Below are 14,807 nucleotides of genomic sequence, written 5' to 3' on the forward strand. Positions count from 1 at the left end.
CGTACTTTGTTGAACTAACGTGGTTCAAACGATGAGACCATATGAAACAGTCTTTACTAGCTTATTCGTTTCCACAAAAATGCAGCACAAATAAGCAAGCATTTTAACGTTTTAAATACACTAATCTACTATTATTGTTCAATCGCTGGAGTGTTTTTTTTTTTTTTTTTTAATGCCTTTAAAATATGTAGTTTTGTGAACACGGACGAAGAAACGCCAGCCCCGAAGCTCATCCGTAAACCACATAAAACAGCTCATATGCGCTTAGCTCTTTAAAATGATAATCTGTTTACATTGTGTACAGTCGCTGGACTGTTTTTATTTAAATGCTTTTAAAAGAGGCTTAGTGATGTAGTTCGCAGACCGAGAGGTCGGAGCCTTGACTCTCATGTCAGTACAACAGAAAACACTGGCTGAAGGCAGCTCTCTCCGTTTTAAATAAAACTACTTGCAAACACCTGAGTTTAGCTCTTGCTGTGTTCTAAGGGGTTGACGGAATGAAATCGCTGGAACATTTAAATTTTAAAAGGCCGTATTTATTGTCATTTTCCGCTCCACACCTTCAGTGGAGTGGAATGCCTTAAACGGGGCATTATTTTTCGTACGTGACCTGTGTTTAGAGGCATTGTTGCTTGTTAGTAAGACATATGGCATAATAAATTATGTTCTTGGGCATAATTTGCAAGCTAACATGCACTACAAGTCATATCTTATATTTAACCTAAATATAAATGATTTTAATCTGTATTTTTGTGCGTCCTCTATTAAATCACCCTTTATGAGTAGTGCGCATGCGCACAAATGCCTAAGGGAACTTTCGGAGTATGACGTAAGAGGGAACCTGTGCTAAATCAAACAGAAAATACAGCGAAATGACAGGGAACAAAAAATATTAAATGAGTGATTATATGTTCAATACAGTTGCATTTTTTTGAGAACTCTAATCAGTTAAATAGCATAAGTTATTAGTTGGTGAGGTCTTTAACAACAGCCGTACTTTGTTGAACTAACGTGGTTCAAACGATGAGACCATATGAAACAGTCTTTACTAGCTTATTCGTTTCCACAAAAATGCAGCACAAATAAGCAAGCATTTTAACGTTTTAAATACACTAATCTACTATTATTGTTCAATCGCTGGAGTGTTTTTTTTTTTTTTAATGCCTTTAAAATATGTAGTTTTGTGAACACGGACGAAGAAACGCCAGCCCCGAAGCTCATCCGTAAACCACATAAAACAGCTCATATGCGCTTAGCTCTTTAAAATGATAATCTGTTTACATTGTGTACAGTCGCTGGACTGTTTTTATTTAAATGCTTTTAAAAGAGGCTTAGTGATGTAGTTCGCAGACCGAGAGCTCGGAGCCTTGACTCTCATGTCAGTACAACAGAAAACACTGGCTGAAGGCAGCTCTCTCCGTTTTAAATAAAACTACTTGCAAACACCTGAGTTTAGCTCTTGGTGTGTTCTAAGGGGTTGACGGAATGAAATCGCTGGAACATTTAAATTTTAAAAGGCCGTATTTATTTTCATTTTCCGCTCCACACCTTCAGTGGAGTGGAATGCCTTAAACGGGGCATTATTTTTCGTACGTGACCTGTGTTTAGAGGCATTGTTGCTTGTTAGTAAGACATATGGCATAATAAATTATGTTCTTGGGCATAATTTGCAAGCTAACATGCACTACAAATCATATCTTATATTTAACCTAAATATAAATGATTTTAATCTGTATTTTTGTGCGTCCTCTATTAAATCACCCTTTATGAGTAGTGCGCATGCGCACAAATGCCTAAGGGAACTTTCGGAGTATGACGTAAGAGGGAACCTGTGCTAAATCAAACAGAAAATACAGCGAAATGACAGGGAACAAAAAATATTAAATGAGTGATTATATGTTCAATACAGTTGCATTTTTTTGAGAACTCTAATCAGTTAAATAGCATAAGTTATTAGTTGGTGAGGTCTTTAACAACAGCCGTACTTTGTTGAACTAACGTGGTTCAAACGATGAGACCATTATGAAACAGTCTTTGCTAGCTTATTCGTTTCCACAAAAATGCAGCACAAATAAGCAAGCATTTTAACGTTTTAAATACACTAATCTACTATTATTGTTCAATCGCTGGAGTGTTTTTTTTTTTTTTTTTTTTTTTTTTTTTTTTTTTTTTTTTTAATGCCTTTAAAATATGTAGTTTTGTGAACACGGACGAAGAAACGCCAGCTCCGAAGCTCATCCGTAAACCACATAAAACAGCTCATATGCGCTTAGCTCTTTAAAATGATAATCTGTTTACATTGTGTACAGTCGCTGGACTGTTTTTATTTAAATGCTTTTAAAAGAGGCTTAGTGATGTAGTTCGCAGACCGAGAGCTCGGAGCCTTGACTCTCATGTCAGTACAACAGAAAACACTGGCTGAAGGCAGCTCTCTCCGTTTTAAATAAAACTACTTGCAAACACCTGAGTTTAGCTCTTGGTGTGATCTAAGGGGTTGACGGAATGAAATCGCTGGAACATTTAAATTTTAAAGGGCCGTATTTATTTTCATTTTCCGCTCCACACCTTCAGTGGAGTGGAATGCCTTAAACGGGGCATTATTTTTCGTACGTGACCTGTGGTTAGAGGCATTATTGCTTGTTAGTAAGACATATGGCATAATAAATTATGTTCTTGGGCATAATTTGCAAGCTAACATGCACTACAAGTCATATCTTATATTTAACCTAAATATAAATGATTTTAATCTGTATTTTTGTGCGTCCTCTATTAAATCACCCTTTATGAGTAGTGCGCATGCGCACAAATGCCTAAGGGAACTTTCGGAGTATGACGTAAGAGGGAACCTGTGCTAAATCAAACAGGAAATACAGCGAAATGACAGGGAACAAAAAATATTAAATGAGTGATTATATGTTCAATACAGTTGCATTTTTTTGAGAACTCTAATCAGTTAAATAGCATAAGTTATTAGTTGGTGAGGTCTTTAACAACAGCCGTACTTTGTTGAACTAACGTGGTTCAAACGATGAGACCATATGAAACAGTCTTTACTAGCTTATTCGTTTCCACAAAAATGCAGCACAAATAAGCAAGCATTTTAACGTTTTAAATACACTAATCTACTATTATTGTTCAATCGCTGGAGTGTTTTTTTTTTTTTTTTTTTTTTTTTTTAATGCCTTTAAAATATGTAGTTTTGTGAACACGGACGAAGAAACGCCAGCCCCGAAGCTCATCCGTAAACCACATAAAACAGCTCATATGCGCTTAGCTCTTTAAAATGATAATCTGTTTACATTGTGTACAGTCGCTGGACTGTTTTTATTTAAATGCTTTTAAAAGAGGCTTAGTGATGTAGTTCGCAGACCGAGAGCTCGGAGCCTTGACTCTCATGTCAGTACAACAGAAAACACTGGCTGAAGGCAGCTCTCTCCGTTTTAAATAAAACTACTTGCAAACACCTGAGTTTAGCTCTTGGTGTGTTCTAAGGGGTTGACGGAATGAAATCGCTGGAACATTTAAATTTTAAAAGGCCGTATTTATTTTCATTTTCCGCTCCACACCTTCAGTGGAGTGGAATGCCTTGAACGGGGCATTATTTTTCGTACGTGACCTGTGTTTAGAGGCATTGTTGCTTGTTAGTAAGACATATGGCATAATAAATTATGTTCTTGGGCATAATTTGCAAGCTAACATGCACTACAAGTCATATCTTATATTTAACCTAAATATAAATGATTTTAATCTGTATTTTTGTGCGTCCTCTATTAAATCACCCTTTATGAGTAGTGCGCATGCGCACAAATGCCTAAGGGAACTTTCGGAGTATGACGTAAGAGGGAACCTGTGCTAAATCAAACAGAAAATACAGCGAAATGACAGGGAACAAAAAATATTAAATGAGTGATTATATGTTCAATACAGTTGCATTTTTTTGAGAACTCTAGCATAAGTTATTAGTTGGTGAGGTCTTTAACAACAGCCGTACTTTGTTGAACTAACGTGGTTCAAACGATGAGACCATTATGAAACAGTCTTTACTAGCTTATTCGTTTCCACAAAAATGCAGCACAAATAAGCAAGCATTTTAACGTTTTAAATACACTAATCTACTATTATTGTTCAATCGCTGGAGTGTTTTTTTTTTTTTTTTAATGCCTTTAAAATATGTAGTTTTGTGAACACGGACGAAGAAACGCCAGCTCCGAAGCTCATCCGTAAACCACATAAAACAGCTCATATGCGCTTAGCTCTTTAAAATGATAATCTGTTTACATTGTGTACAGTCGCTGGACTGTTTTTATTTAAATGCTTTTAAAAGAGGCTTAGTGATGTAGTTCGCAGACCGAGAGCTCGGAGCCTTGACTCTCATGTCAGTACAACAGAAAACACTGGCTGAAGGCAGCTCTCTCCGTTTTAAATAAAACTACTTGCAAACACCTGAGTTTAGCTCTTGGTGTGATCTAAGGGGTTGACGGAATGAAATCGCTGGAACATTTAACTTTTAAAAGGCCGTATTTATTTTCATTTTCCGCTCCACACCTTCAGTGGAGTGCAGGAATGCCTTAAACGGGGCATTATTTTTCGTACGTGACCTGTGTTTAGAGGCATTGTTGCTTGTTAGTAAGACATATGGCATAATAAATTATGTTCTTGGGCATAATTTGCAAGCTAACATGCACTACAAATCATATCTTATATTTAACCTAAATATAAATGATTTTAATCTGTATTTTTGTGCGTCCTCTATTAAATCACCCTTTATGAGTAGTGCGCATGCGCACAAATGCCTAAGGGAACTTTCGGAGTATGACGTAAGAGGGAACCTGTGCTAAATCAAACAGAAAATACAGCGAAATGACAGGGAACAAAAAATATTAAATGAGTGATTATATGTTCAATACAGTTGCATTTTTTTGAGAACTCTAATCAGTTAAATAGCATAAGTTATTAGTTGGTGAGGTCTTTAACAACAGCCGTACTTTGTTGAACTAACGTGGTTCAAACGATGAGACCATTATGAAACAGTCTTTACTAGCTTATTCGTTTCCACAAAAATGCAGCACAAATAAGCAAGCATTTTAACGTTTTAAATACACTAATCTACTATTATTGTTCAATCGCTGGAGTGTTTTTTTTTTTTTTTTTTTAATGCCTTTAAAATATGTAGTTTTGTGAACACGGACGAAGAAACGCCAGCTCCGAAGCTCATCCGTAAACCACATAAAACAGCTCATATGCGCTTAGCTCTTTAAAATGATAATCTGTTTACATTGTGTACAGTCGCTGGACTGTTTTTATTTAAATGCTTTTAAAAGAGGCTTAGTGATGTAGTTCGCAGACCGAGAGCTCGGAGCCTTGACTCTCATGTCAGTACAACAGAAAACACTGGCTGAAGGCAGCTCTCTCCGTTTTAAATAAAACTACTTGCAAACACCTGAGTTTAGCTCTTGGTGTGATCTAAGGGGTTGACGGAATGAAATCGCTGGAACATTTAAATTTTAAAGGGCCGTATTTATTTTCATTTTCCGCTCCACACCTTCAGTGGAGTGGAATGCCTTAAACGGGGCATTATTTTTCGTACGTGACCTGTGGTTAGAGGCATTATTGCTTGTTAGTAAGACATATGGCATAATAAATTATGTTCTTGGGCATAATTTGCAAGCTAACATGCACTACAAGTCATATCTTATATTTAACCTAAATATAAATGATTTTAATCTGTATTTTTGTGCGTCCTCTATTAAATCACTCTTTATGAGTAGTGCGCATGCGCACAAATGCCTAAGGGAACTTTCGGAGTATGACGTAAGAGGGAACCTGTGCTAAATCAAACAGAAAATACAGCGAAATGACAGGGAACAAAAAATATTAAATGAGTGATTATATGTTCAATACAGTTGCATTTTTTTGAGAACTCTAATCAGTTAAATAGCATAAGTTATTAGTTGGTGAGGTCTTTAACAACAGCCGTACTTTGTTGAACTAACGTGGTTCAAACGATGAGACCATATGAAACAGTCTTTACTAGCTTATTCGTTTCCACAAAAATGCAGCACAAATAAGCAAGCATTTTAACGTTTTAAATACACTAATCTACTATTATTGTTCAATCGCTGGAGTGTTTTTTTTTTTTTTTTTTTTTTTTTAATGCCTTTAAAATATGTAGTTTTGTGAACACGGACGAAGAAACGCCAGCCCCGAAGCTCATCCGTAAACCACATAAAACAGCTCATATGCGCTTAGCTCTTTAAAATGATAATCTGTTTACATTGTGTACAGTCGCTGGACTGTTTTTATTTAAATGCTTTTAAAAGAGGCTTAGTGATGTAGTTCGCAGACCGAGAGGTCGGAGCCTTGACTCTCATGTCAGTACAACAGAAAACACTGGCTGAAGGCAGCTCTCTCCGTTTTAAATAAAACTACTTGCAAACACCTGAGTTTAGCTCTTGCTGTGTTCTAAGGGGTTGACGGAATGAAATCGCTGGAACATTTAAATTTTAAAAGGCCGTATTTATTTTCATTTTCCGCTCCACACCTTCAGTGGAGTGGAATGCCTTAAACGGGGCATTATTTTTCGTACGTGACCTGTGGTTAGAGGCATTGTTGCTTGTTAGTAAGACATATGGCATAATAAATTATGTTATTGGGCATAATTTGCAAGCTAACATGCACTACAAGTCATATCTTATATTTAACCTAAATATAAATGATTTTAATCTGTATTTTTGTGCGTCCTCTATTAAATCACCCTTTATGAGTAGTGCGCATGCGCACAAATGCCTAAGGGAACTTTCGGAGTATGACGTAAGAGGGAACCTGTGCTAAATCAAACAGAAAATACAGCGAAATGACAGGGAACAAAAAATATTAAATGAGTGATTATATGTTCAATACAGTTGCATTTTTTTGAGAACTCTAATCAGTTAAATAGCATAAGTTATTAGTTGGTGAGGTCTTTAACAACAGCCGTACTTTGTTGAACTAACGTGGTTCAAACGATGAGACCATATGAAACAGTCTTTACTAGCTTATTCGTTTCCACAAAAATGCAGCACAAATAAGCAAGCATTTTAACGTTTTAAATACACTAATCTACTATTATTGTTCAATCGCTGGAGTGTTTTTATTTTATTTTATTTTTTTTATTTATTTTTTTTTAATGCCTTTAAAATATGTAGTTTTGTGAACACGGACGAAGAAACGCCAGCTCCGAAGCTCATCCGTAAACCACATAAAACAGCTCATATGCGCTTAGCTCTTTAAAATGATAATCTGTTTACATTGTGTACAGTCGCTGGACTGTTTTTATTTAAATGCTTTTAAAAGAGGCTTAGTGATGTAGTTCGCAGACCGAGAGCTCGGAGCCTTGACTCTCATGTCAGTACAACAGAAAACACTGGCTGAAGGCAGCTCTCTCCGTTTTAAATAAAACTACTTGCAAACACCTGAGTTTAGCTCTTGGTGTGATCTAAGGGGTTGACGGAATGAAATCGCTGGAACATTTAAATTTTAAAGGGCCGTATTTATTTTCATTTTCCGCTCCACACCTTCAGTGGAGTGGAATGCCTTAAACGGGGCATTATTTTTCGTACGTGACCTGTGGTTAGAGGCATTATTGCTTGTTAGTAAGACATATGGCATAATAAATTATGTTCTTGGGCATAATTTGCAAGCTAACATGCACTACAAGTCATATCTTATATTTAACCTAAATATAAATGATTTTAATCTGTATTTTTGTGCGTCCTCTATTAAATCACTCTTTATGAGTAGTGCGCATGCGCACAAATGCCTAAGGGAACTTTCGGAGTATGACGTAAGAGGGAACCTGTGCTAAATCAAACAGAAAATACAGCGAAATGACAGGGAACAAAAAATATTAAATGAGTGATTATATGTTCAATACAGTTGCATTTTTTTGAGAACTCTAATCAGTTAAATAGCATAAGTTATTAGTTGGTGAGGTCTTTAACAACAGCCGTACTTTGTTGAACTAACGTGGTTCAAACGATGAGACCATATGAAACAGTCTTTACTAGCTTATTCGTTTCCACAAAAATGCAGCACAAATAAGCAAGCATTTTAACGTTTTAAATACACTAATCTACTATTATTGTTCAATCGCTGGAGTGTTTTTTTTTTTTTTTTTTTTTTTTAATGCCTTTAAAATATGTAGTTTTGTGAACACGGACGAAGAAACGCCAGCCCCGAAGCTCATCCGTAAACCACATAAAACAGCTCATATGCGCTTAGCTCTTTAAAATGATAATCTGTTTACATTGTGTACAGTCGCTGGACTGTTTTTATTTAAATGCTTTTAAAAGAGGCTTAGTGATGTAGTTCGCAGACCGAGAGGTCGGAGCCTTGACTCTCATGTCAGTACAACAGAAAACACTGGCTGAAGGCAGCTCTCTCCGTTTTAAATAAAACTACTTGCAAACACCTGAGTTTAGCTCTTGCTGTGTTCTAAGGGGTTGACGGAATGAAATCGCTGGAACATTTAAATTTTAAAAGGCCGTATTTATTTTCATTTTCCGCTCCACACCTTCAGTGGAGTGGAATGCCTTAAACGGGGCATTATTTTTCGTACGTGACCTGTGTTTAGAGGCATTGTTGCTTGTTAGTAAGACATATGGCATAATAAATTATGTTCTTGGGCATAATTTGCAAGCTAACATGCACTACAAGTCATATCTTATATTTAACCTAAATATAAATGATTTTAATCTGTATTTTTGTGCGTCCTCTATTAAATCACCCTTTATGAGTAGTGCGCATGCGCACAAATGCCTAAGGGAACTTTCGGAGTATGACGTAAGAGGGAACCTGTGCTAAATCAAACAGAAAATACAGCGAAATGACAGGGAACAAAAAATATTAAATGAGTGATTATATGTTCAATACAGTTGCATTTTTTTGAGAACTCTAATCAGTTAAATAGCATAAGTTATTAGTTGGTGAGGTCTTTAACAACAGCCGTACTTTGTTGAACTAACGTGGTTCAAACGATGAGACCATATGAAACAGTCTTTACTAGCTTATTCGTTTCCACAAAAATGCAGCACAAATAAGCAAGCATTTTAACGTTTTAAATACACTAATCTACTATTATTGTTCAATCACTGGAGTGTTTTTATTTTATTTTATTTTTTTTATTTATTTTTTTTTAATGCCTTTAAAATATGTAGTTTTGTGAACACGGACGAAGAAACGCCAGCTCCGAAGCTCATCCGTAAACCACATAAAACAGCTCATATGCGCTTAGCTCTTTAAAATGATAATCTGTTTACATTGTGTACAGTCGCTGGACTGTTTTTATTTAAATGCTTTTAAAAGAGGCTTAGTGATGTAGTTCGCAGACCGAGAGCTCGGAGCCTTGACTCTCATGTCAGTACAACAGAAAACACTGGCTGAAGGCAGCTCTCTCCGTTTTAAATAAAACTACTTGCAAACACCTGAGTTTAGCTCTTGCTGTGTTCTAAGGGGTTGACGGAATGAAATCGCTGGAACATTTAAATTTTAAAAGGCCGTATTTATTTTCATTTTCCGCTCCACACCTTCAGTGGAGTGGAATGCCTTAAACGGGGCATTATTTTTCGTACGTGACCTGTGGTTAGAGGCATTGTTGCTTGTTAGTAAGACATATGGCATAATAAATTATGTTCTTGGGCATAATTTGCAAGCTAACATGCACTACAAGTCATATCTTATATTTAACCTAAATATAAATGATTTTAATCTGTATTTTTGTGCGTCCTCTATTAAATCACTCTTTATGAGTAGTGCGCATGCGCACAAATGCCTAAGGGAACTTTCGGAGTATGACGTAAGAGGGAACCTGTGCTAAATCAAACAGAAAATACAGCGAAATGACAGGGAACAAAAAATATTAAATGAGTGATTATATGTTCAATACAGTTGCATTTTTTTGAGAACTCTAATCAGTTAAATAGCATAAGTTATTAGTTGGTGAGGTCTTTAACAACAGCCGTACTTTGTTGAACTAACGTGGTTCAAACGATGAGACCATATGAAACAGTCTTTACTAGCTTATTCGTTTCCACAAAAATGCAGCACAAATAAGCAAGCATTTTAACGTTTTAAATACACTAATCTACTATTATTGTTCAATCGCTGGAGTGTTTTTTTTTTTTTTTTTTAATGCCTTTAAAATATGTAGTTTTGTGAACACGGACGAAGAAACGCCAGCCCCGAAGCTCATCCGTAAACCACATAAAACAGCTCATATGCGCTTAGCTCTTTAAAATGATAATCTGTTTACATTGTGTACAGTCGCTGGACTGTTTTTATTTAAATGCTTTTAAAAGAGGCTTAGTGATGTAGTTCGCAGACCGAGAGGTCGGAGCCTTGACTCTCATGTCAGTACAACAGAAAACACTGGCTGAAGGCAGCTCTCTCCGTTTTAAATAAAACTACTTGCAAACACCTGAGTTTAGCTCTTGCTGTGTTCTAAGGGGTTGACGGAATGAAATCGCTGGAACATTTAAATTTTAAAAGGCCGTATTTATTGTCATTTTCCGCTCCACACCTTCAGTGGAGTGGAATGCCTTAAACGGGGCATTATTTTTCGTACGTGACCTGTGTTTAGAGGCATTGTTGCTTGTTAGTAAGACATATGGCATAATAAATTATGTTCTTGGGCATAATTTGCAAGCTAACATGCACTACAAGTCATATCTTATATTTAACCTAAATATAAATGATTTTAATCTGTATTTTTGTGCGTCCTCTATTAAATCACCCTTTATGAGTAGTGCGCATGCGCACAAATGCCTAAGGGAACTTTCGGAGTATGACGTAAGAGGGAACCTGTGCTAAATCAAACAGAAAATACAGCGAAATGACAGGGAACAAAAAATATTAAATGAGTGATTATATGTTCAATACAGTTGCATTTTTTTGAGAACTCTAATCAGTTAAATAGCATAAGTTATTAGTTGGTGAGGTCTTTAACAACAGCCGTACTTTGTTGAACTAACGTGGTTCAAACGATGAGACCATATGAAACAGTCTTTACTAGCTTATTCGTTTCCACAAAAATGCAGCACAAATAAGCAAGCATTTTAACGTTTTAAATACACTAATCTACTATTATTGTTCAATCGCTGGAGTGTTTTTTTTTTTTTTAATGCCTTTAAAATATGTAGTTTTGTGAACACGGACGAAGAAACGCCAGCCCCGAAGCTCATCCGTAAACCACATAAAACAGCTCATATGCGCTTAGCTCTTTAAAATGATAATCTGTTTACATTGTGTACAGTCGCTGGACTGTTTTTATTTAAATGCTTTTAAAAGAGGCTTAGTGATGTAGTTCGCAGACCGAGAGCTCGGAGCCTTGACTCTCATGTCAGTACAACAGAAAACACTGGCTGAAGGCAGCTCTCTCCGTTTTAAATAAAACTACTTGCAAACACCTGAGTTTAGCTCTTGGTGTGTTCTAAGGGGTTGACGGAATGAAATCGCTGGAACATTTAAATTTTAAAAGGCCGTATTTATTTTCATTTTCCGCTCCACACCTTCAGTGGAGTGGAATGCCTTAAACGGGGCATTATTTTTCGTACGTGACCTGTGTTTAGAGGCATTGTTGCTTGTTAGTAAGACATATGGCATAATAAATTATGTTCTTGGGCATAATTTGCAAGCTAACATGCACTACAAATCATATCTTATATTTAACCTAAATATAAATGATTTTAATCTGTATTTTTGTGCGTCCTCTATTAAATCACCCTTTATGAGTAGTGCGCATGCGCACAAATGCCTAAGGGAACTTTCGGAGTATGACGTAAGAGGGAACCTGTGCTAAATCAAACAGAAAATACAGCGAAATGACAGGGAACAAAAAATATTAAATGAGTGATTATATGTTCAATACAGTTGCATTTTTTTGAGAACTCTAATCAGTTAAATAGCATAAGTTATTAGTTGGTGAGGTCTTTAACAACAGCCGTACTTTGTTGAACTAACGTGGTTCAAACGATGAGACCATTATGAAACAGTCTTTGCTAGCTTATTCGTTTCCACAAAAATGCAGCACAAATAAGCAAGCATTTTAACGTTTTAAATACACTAATCTACTATTATTGTTCAATCGCTGGAGTGTTTTTTTTTTTTTTTTTTTTTTTTTTTTTTTTTTTTTTTTAATGCCTTTAAAATATGTAGTTTTGTGAACACGGACGAAGAAACGCCAGCTCCGAAGCTCATCCGTAAACCACATAAAACAGCTCATATGCGCTTAGCTCTTTAAAATGATAATCTGTTTACATTGTGTACAGTCGCTGGACTGTTTTTATTTAAATGCTTTTAAAAGAGGCTTAGTGATGTAGTTCGCAGACCGAGAGCTCGGAGCCTTGACTCTCATGTCAGTACAACAGAAAACACTGGCTGAAGGCAGCTCTCTCCGTTTTAAATAAAACTACTTGCAAACACCTGAGTTTAGCTCTTGGTGTGATCTAAGGGGTTGACGGAATGAAATCGCTGGAACATTTAAATTTTAAAGGGCCGTATTTATTTTCATTTTCCGCTCCACACCTTCAGTGGAGTGGAATGCCTTAAACGGGGCATTATTTTTCGTACGTGACCTGTGGTTAGAGGCATTATTGCTTGTTAGTAAGACATATGGCATAATAAATTATGTTCTTGGGCATAATTTGCAAGCTAACATGCACTACAAGTCATATCTTATATTTAACCTAAATATAAATGATTTTAATCTGTATTTTTGTGCGTCCTCTATTAAATCACCCTTTATGAGTAGTGCGCATGCGCACAAATGCCTAAGGGAACTTTCGGAGTATGACGTAAGAGGGAACCTGTGCTAAATCAAACAGGAAATACAGCGAAATGACAGGGAACAAAAAATATTAAATGAGTGATTATATGTTCAATACAGTTGCATTTTTTTGAGAACTCTAATCAGTTAAATAGCATAAGTTATTAGTTGGTGAGGTCTTTAACAACAGCCGTACTTTGTTGAACTAACGTGGTTCAAACGATGAGACCATATGAAACAGTCTTTACTAGCTTATTCGTTTCCACAAAAATGCAGCACAAATAAGCAAGCATTTTAACGTTTTAAATACACTAATCTACTATTATTGTTCAATCGCTGGAGTGTTTTTTTTTTTTTTTTTTTTTTTTTTTAATGCCTTTAAAATATGTAGTTTTGTGAACACGGACGAAGAAACGCCAGCCCCGAAGCTCATCCGTAAACCACATAAAACAGCTCATATGCGCTTAGCTCTTTAAAATGATAATCTGTTTACATTGTGTACAGTCGCTGGACTGTTTTTATTTAAATGCTTTTAAAAGAGGCTTAGTGATGTAGTTCGCAGACCGAGAGCTCGGAGCCTTGACTCTCATGTCAGTACAACAGAAAACACTGGCTGAAGGCAGCTCTCTCCGTTTTAAATAAAACTACTTGCAAACACCTGAGTTTAGCTCTTGGTGTGTTCTAAGGGGTTGACGGAATGAAATCGCTGGAACATTTAAATTTTAAAAGGCCGTATTTATTTTCATTTTCCGCTCCACACCTTCAGTGGAGTGGAATGCCTTGAACGGGGCATTATTTTTCGTACGTGACCTGTGTTTAGAGGCATTGTTGCTTGTTAGTAAGACATATGGCATAATAAATTATGTTCTTGGGCATAATTTGCAAGCTAACATGCACTACAAGTCATATCTTATATTTAACCTAAATATAAATGATTTTAATCTGTATTTTTGTGCGTCCTCTATTAAATCACCCTTTATGAGTAGTGCGCATGCGCACAAATGCCTAAGGGAACTTTCGGAGTATGACGTAAGAGGGAACCTGTGCTAAATCAAACAGAAAATACAGCGAAATGACAGGGAACAAAAAATATTAAATGAGTGATTATATGTTCAATACAGTTGCATTTTTTTGAGAACTCTAGCATAAGTTATTAGTTGGTGAGGTCTTTAACAACAGCCGTACTTTGTTGAACTAACGTGGTTCAAACGATGAGACCATTATGAAACAGTCTTTACTAGCTTATTCGTTTCCACAAAAATGCAGCACAAATAAGCAAGCATTTTAACGTTTTAAATACACTAATCTACTATTATTGTTCAATCGCTGGAGTGTTTTTTTTTTTTTTTTAATGCCTTTAAAATATGTAGTTTTGTGAACACGGACGAAGAAACGCCAGCTCCGAAGCTCATCCGTAAACCACATAAAACAGCTCATATGCGCTTAGCTCTTTAAAATGATAATCTGTTTACATTGTGTACAGTCGCTGGACTGTTTTTATTTAAATGCTTTTAAAAGAGGCTTAGTGATGTAGTTCGCAGACCGAGAGCTCGGAGCCTTGACTCTCATGTCAGTACAACAGAAAACACTGGCTGAAGGCAGCTCTCTCCGTTTTAAATAAAACTACTTGCAAACACCTGAGTTTAGCTCTTGGTGTGATCTAAGGGGTTGACGGAATGAAATCGCTGGAACATTTAACTTTTAAAAGGCCGTATTTATTTTCATTTTCCGCTCCACACCTTCAGTGGAGTGCAGGAATGCCTTAAACGGGGCATTATTTTTCGTACGTGACCTGTGTTTAGAGGCATTGTTGCTTGTTAGTAAGACATATGGCATAATAAATTATGTTCTTGGGCATAATTTGCAAGCTAACATGCACTACAAATCATATCTTATATTTAACCTAAATATAAATGATTTTAATCTGTATTTTTGTGCGTCCTCTATTAAATCACCCTTTATGAGTAGTGCGCATGCGCACAAATGCCTAAGGGAACTTTCGGAGTAT

Source organism: Garra rufa, chromosome 3, assembly GCF_049309525.1.
Source record: "Garra rufa chromosome 3, GarRuf1.0, whole genome shotgun sequence".
In the NCBI taxonomy this organism is placed as follows: Eukaryota; Metazoa; Chordata; class Actinopteri; order Cypriniformes; family Cyprinidae; genus Garra; species Garra rufa.